A 7,320-nucleotide genomic window follows, 5' to 3' on the forward strand; every position below is an offset into this window, starting at 1 on the left:
TGATGTTTTGGTTGCACCGAGTCAGAACAGTTATATGTGCAGCTACAAATGACTTGTAAAGAAAACACATCTTGAGTGCAAATGTTGTACCAGAATTTGCACCAGATTTCAAGTTCACACCAACAGCTATTTCAAGATATTTATAATGATCTGCAAATTCAATCTTGGATGAATCTTTCTTCCTTCGTTTTTGTGGCATTTAATCAGAGAAAGGCCTCATCACACAATCAGACAAACTCATCAACCACGGGCTCACGCTCAGGCTGATCTTTATGGAGGAGACTCATGATTACACAGCAGCAGCAGCACATAGAGCCAGTGTATTCATGGTGCATGCAACAAATGATGCTTGTACATGGTAGATGTAATTCAAAAGACAAAAGCCTGAGCATGCATGTGATGTTTTTCAACGTTATTTTTATTGGTTCTGTGATATAACAACCCTCGAGCTGAATATTGCAACGATGTACATCACGATAATCCCACAGACGCCTGATCAGCTCGCTTCACCCGCCCAAACACCAGCATCTCACTCCCCATAACTCATCCCCATTACCCCCTTTTTCAACTTCAGGTTGTACATTATGTTTTGGTTTACACGACCCTCATCCATTAGTCCATGTAGGAAATGTGGGTGGTTGTTCTTTCCATTGCGTGCCTATATCTGTTGGCACTGATAATGGCACTTGTAATATTTTTGAGTTTGTCTCATCGTTGTAATAAATTGCTGTAAAAATTCTGTTTTTTAAAAATGCCATGTAAAACTCTAAAATCTGATGTTTTTTTGGTACCGAAAAACATTAACAGGAGGTTACTGTGAAATATTGCATATGTATGAATGTTCCTCATCCTCACCCTGCCTGATTCTTGATCCTTTTTAATTTTAGGTGTTTTAGTGCATTTTTGCAGATGCTTTTTTAAAGAGTTGGTAGATATTTGTTGTTAGAGGTGAAAAGAATAACAGACACCCTGGGTTTCATGTTATTTAATAGAAGCAGAAACAAGAATTTTTCTGTAGTAATTACTTGCTGCGTCAACTTCGCTGTCGAACGGAGAGATACAGGAATTCCTTCCTACCAACAGCCATCACTTTAAAAAACAAATCCAACTGACTGAATGATTAGTATTCTTGTATATAATATATGTTATATTGATTAAAAAAAAAAAAAAGAAAAGAAAAAAAAAAGAAAGAAAGGTGAGCTTTTACAGGATTGAATTTCCCTTCTGGGATGAATAAAGTATTTTTTATTTCATTCATTTCATTTCATTTCACTAGTGAGGCATGATATTAAAATTTCTGGCCAATACCGATATTCAATATTTCTGATATTGCGATAACCGATATTAGCGATGTTGATATTAAATTTTCGTTCACATCAAAAATGAGTAGAAGTAAGCACTGTGAGAACGTGAAATCTATTCAAAAGAAGCCCATACCAAATTAGACCACATAGTCTTCTTTATTTCATAACAAAAGTACATTTATAAATATATGTTAACATATGAAACGTTCAAGTCCAGGACCATTTAAGTAAAAACATCTGTGAAATAGCAGAAATATCAAATGTAGAGACGAAAGCTAATGTTAGACAATCATCAGTTTTTCATATCGGCTAAATTTGTTCATCGGACCGATATTTCAGAAAAAACACTAATATCGGCCGATACCGATGTGGCCGTCGATATATCGTGCATCCCTCGTTATTACAGTCTTCACATTGACATCTTCACCTTTAAATGTTAGATTGTTTGATTAGTTTTAACCAGATACATAAATTGATCTGCTAACTGAGTGATTGATGGATCAAGTAGTCATTTAATCAATATAATGCTTCTAAAAGTATGATTTTGAAAGCAGGGAGTACCTGTTGTACACATATACGTATACAAGGCATTACAGCTCGTATGTTTTCAGTTTCAGTGACTTTTTACAGGCGAGTCTCTCTGAGACGAACATATATCATACTGTCAAAGCTAATATTAGCTTCTTATCCCCTGTAGAAGTTATGTAATGGTATCACAATGGAAGGCAGAGGTGGTGTTTACTGTACACACAGGTTTATCGCTCAGTCATTCTGAGAGAGCTTAGCCTGCAGGAGATTTATAACAGGATTACTACAGCAGGGACTCAGAGGGGGACGCCCACGCATATCCAGTTGTTTTAATCTGGGGATTTTGTCAACAACCAGCAACACTTCATATTCAAATGGAGCCCTTGTAGGTCTCTTTGCTCTGTTTTCTCACTTACGAGACACAGGAGGGAAAGAAGGAGCCTTAGTGGTGTACGTCTGCATTTAAACTGGAGGATGTGTGACAGCAGAGATGTTTGTTATGGTGGCATCTCTGGAGTAATCATTCAGTACATTCATGGCACATCAGAAGATGAAAAGTCATAGTTTACCAATTCATTTTTCTGTACTGTGACTATATGCAATTATATTTAAGAGCATTTTATATCACATTTATTGATTAATACACTAAAACAACTTGAGTTGACCAAAGTGCTGTACATCTTATAAGACGAGCTACAACAAAAAATATGTGCAACAAAGTAAGACGTTAAGCACACTGTCTAAAATAATCTGTAATATTATGGATTTTTTTTTCTGTATACACAAAGATATTAACACAGTCACAAACAAAGACTGTGAATTTACATGTCTAATGTAAAATAACACACAACGCAAATCTTAAGGCATCATATTAACAACACATTTGTTCTTTTATAGCTATGACCATAAAATTACACAATTTTAAAAATAAAATAGATGTAAATCAGCAAAACAACAACAACAACAGTATTTTACAGATACTTGCCATTATTTTAAAGAAAAATTCTGTAGATTATATTATTATCATCATTATAAGGAGTCAGTATTATATAATATTGAAATATATTTTTAAAAACATTTTTTAAACTTATTTTACAGATTAAAGATAATATCTAATAAACCACTGAAATCATTAACTGACATGTTGATATTTTTTAAATCAACTAAGAAATATCAAAATTTTACAGATATTTGCGATCATTTCATTCATTCATTCAATAATTCATTCATTCATTCATTCATTCATTCATTCATTTATTCATTCATTCATTCATTCATTCATTCAATCAATCAATTGTTCCAAGTTTCTTCTGTAAGTGTTTTTTTCTTTTGAAAGTACTTTTTTCTGGCACCCTTGCTGCCAGATTTTTACAGCTTGTTTACACGTTTCTTTCTTACAATGTTCTACAGTTGCAGCGTCATAAAGCAACATTAACATTTACTTAATTTTTTTCACCTCCTTCTGATTTTTAAGACACACTTTGGTTGGTCAGTCATGTAGTTCAGAGCAGGTTATTATACTGTTCATTTGTAGAGCTTCTCTGCGGGTTTATCACATTACAAATAGTTTTTTTTCATACATTGTTTGTGTTGAAATATTTATTATAGTAGATTTAATATCCAAATATTAGGTTTCAGGGGTTCTGAGCTATCCAAGGTGTCATCCATCAGACATTGGGCTACAGTTGCTTCAAGTGTATTTGTTTTCTTGCTGTAAAATCTAATAAATGTCTTCAGTTGTTACACCAGAATGATCCATTTCTCGATTAAAAATATAAATGTAATTTCTCTTTACCACACAAGCAGACAGCCAAAACACATGCAGACAAAAAAATGTGGTCTGTGTTGTTTGGAGGAGGACAAATTTTCCAAGATGAGGCAGTAATGCGATCTTGTGTAGTCCAACAGTCAGCGGAGTGGAGGCTCAGTATGAACATAATTACATTTATGACAGAAAGATGCCACATCCAATCAGTCAGTGAAGGAGAGAGACGCTGGCTTGATCCATTTTGTTGCTCATTCAGAGAGCGGAGTGGGGATATCACTTCACACACTTATAGCCTATTAGACTACAGCTAATTGATTGAATTGGATAAGACTTAAACCACATCAAGAGTCGACTCTTCACGACGCCCACGCACAGGCTCATCTGTAATGACATCCTCCGCACATCTGACTTTCATATTTAATGTTCTGTCCCCTTTGATCATTTTGTTCTGTAGTTCTGTGGTATCCATATCTATAAAGAAGTGCTTGAGGAGCGAAATTAGCACATTAAATGATCAGTTATCCTCTTTATCCTTCACAGTGTTGTAGATTTAATTATTCCTTTGGGAAAAACAGAAGTAAACTGCAGAATTAAATCAACATTTGCTCTGTGATTCGGATGATTAACAACAGTCGATTGATGCTCTGTACGTAATCAATGTTCACACTTTGCTAAATCCCACACCCCTCTGGCAGCATCGGCGACAACATCCAACCTCAGATTCTGGTCCGGTGCCATTGTTTACACAGAGCGATGTGGGTGGTACTATACTGGTACCAGTACACCGAATGCAAACAAGCAGAAATAGAACAGTGTGTGGGAAATAACACTGTGTGTATGTATAGAACTTTTGATTTGTTAGTCACAAAGACTTTCCTTTAAGGTGAGTTTAAACTTAGAAACATCCGACTTGTTTGAGAAAGACAGTTTTATTAGATGCCAAATCAAGGAGAAGCCTTGAAACGGTGAGTTTCAGTCAAGCGGCGTCGGTGTGAAAGTCAATACAGAGTCGCAATGCAAGAAGTCAGGTTTCTGTAACTGTGGCAGCATTGTCACACGAGCTGCAATGTGTGTGTGTGTGTGTGTGTGTTTGTGAACCTGTGCATTATGAAATCACCTTGTAAAAACTGTGGGGAAAAAATACACACAAAATTGTACACAAATTATACACATTGTAAAAAATAACTCTTTACGTTGTTTTTACTTGTTTTTTTTTTTTTTTTTTAACAATTTACTTTTTTTTCAGATTTTCCCTGTTTGGTTAAATTACACGTACTAACTATTAAAATCACAATGGAAAAAAGAATTCATTAACATGTTCACCAAAAAAACAAAAAAATAGGCTAAAACTGTAAATCTGTATTTTTGAATATAGTAAATATGTAAAATACACATTGTGCTTTTACATTTAGCAGGTACAGTAATGCACTTGGGAACTTGCCATAAAGTCGTATACAATAAGAACAGAACAGAATAGAATAGAATAGAATAGAATAGAATAGAATAGAATAGAATATACTTTATTTATCCCAGACCTGTGAAATTATTGTAAACAGCAGCAGCAACAAGCACATAGAAAGAAAGTACAAGAAAACAATAATATTACAGTAATATGGATCCATCCAGATCCAAGTCAGTCCACATACTGGCTGAATGTGGGGAGAGTGGTAGAGAGTGATGTATGGTTAAAGTCTCCTGAGATGACGATCAGACTGAGGGTGTGATGTTTGCAGCTGGGACACTGAACTATGGATGAGTTCACAGGCTGCAGCAGCATCAGCCAACAGGGAGGATGTAAACGGCACTCTTTAATGTTAACATGCTAGCATTACACCATCTCTCATTCACATACATGGCGAGTCCCCAGCCTTTCTTCTTACCACTCTCCCTCCAGCTCCGGTCCGCTCTGACCAGGTGAAATCCATCCAAAGTTACGAGCGAGTCCGGAGTGAGTTCGTTCAGCCATGACTCTGTGAACAACATGAGGCTGCACTCTGATGCTCCCACTGCAGCCCGGTCAGCGCTGTTAGCTGTTAGCTGTTAGCTCTTCCATCTGTTAGGGAGAAACCTCACGTTTCCACGATGATGGACGGACGATTTGTAGCTTGTAGTAGAAGAAAAACCCAAAGTAAATAGCTAGAAATACAGAAAGTAGGAAGGAGCTGCTGCAACTGGCTGCTACTCTCACAGCGCCATAGCAACAAAGTAAATAAATTAATAAATAAACAAACATGGGATCCAGAATGTTTTGGTACTAGTCAAGAAAATCTCGACTGCAAGGTTTAGGACTGTTCTGTTTATAATTTGTTTTATTTAAATCCCACAGATGTATAAAATCACCTTTAGAGATTATCCAGTCTTAAAGACGTGCAGCATTGACACTTTGTGAGACAATATTAGTAATTTGAATATATGAAGAAAATCTAGATTTGTTTGATTTTTGCTTCCCTGCATGTGTTTCTATGGCTTTTATTGAAATTTGCATAAATGAATATGTTGCTCATCACGATCGGTTCTGAACAGATCACACTGTAATGTGTTTATTTGAAGTGATATTGCCTGCTGTTGAGTTTATCTCTATGTGGAGGTTTTGTTGTGATCGCAGTAACTGAAAAGTGTTTCGGAGCTCAGTGTTCACAGACCTTCAGAAAATGTCCTCCCTCCAAACTGTTTGTGTTATTATTTTTTATGGGTCTATTTTTCTCATATAGAAATGCTCTTTCATTACTGGTGGCCTCCTAAATCTCCCAAACCATGCAGTGCTGTGCTTGCAAAGAAGAAACAACCAGACATCCTTTATCTGTCTCCTCGCAGGTTATGGTTGTTTTTCTTTTTTAAAACAAAGAACAGAACGATAAAAGCTTCAGAGCAAAAACAAACCAAACGGCTTTTGAATGTTGTGTATTTAGTACGAGCACAAAAGGACACAGTTTAACAGATGAATCATTTGCCTGTGCGCTTTTTGATTGAATGTGTTAGATCTTGCAGGCTCCTTTAACCCACACACTGTCGTACACAATTGAGTCAATTTGGAAACATCCGCATTTTCCAAAATATGCTCATCTGGGTTTTGTATTGGAATCAACAGGGTGTAATGTGTTCAGGTCAATGTGGTGAATAATGTGCTTCCATTGGCAAACTGTGTCCGTCTACCCATGTGATGCGTGTGTGCTCGTACACACGAGTGTATGTGAGTGTGTCGTTTGTCATCTGTACCTTAATAATCTGGCTGCAGAGACGAGCTCAGTCTGCTGCAGCCTGTTGCTAGGTTTCCTTGCGCTCTACCTGGCATAAGATCAACCCAGCAGATGCTTTTGTCTCAGGAAACTGTCCAATTAATCAGTGACTGTATCAGGTATGCACATAAACATGGCCTGCAGGCTCTTTTAAAAAAAAAGAACAGAATGTTTACTGTCTCAGTAATGTTCAGTATGACCAGATATGACCGTGGTAACTTTGTAGCAGCAGGTTCTGTTTATGTTCTGCCTTTAGAGAATGTAGCAGCAGTTTTGGAGTCATTACTCTAAAAAAGTACTCTATTACTTCTTGTTTTTTAAAAAGCAATGCAATGTTTTATTTATTTATTTGCTCCTTGTATAAAGTGACATGTTAGGCTACTTGTTGCAATACGTTTACGCCTGAGATACGTTGTCTCACAACTGCCAGTTAAACCTCTGAACTCCAAGCAGCCACTTCTTGCTCCTGTCCTATTTTCACTCA

Source organism: Stegastes partitus, unplaced genomic scaffold (assembly GCF_000690725.1).
Source record: "Stegastes partitus isolate 25-593 unplaced genomic scaffold, Stegastes_partitus-1.0.2 Scaffold555, whole genome shotgun sequence".
Classification (NCBI taxonomy): Eukaryota; Metazoa; Chordata; class Actinopteri; family Pomacentridae; genus Stegastes; species Stegastes partitus.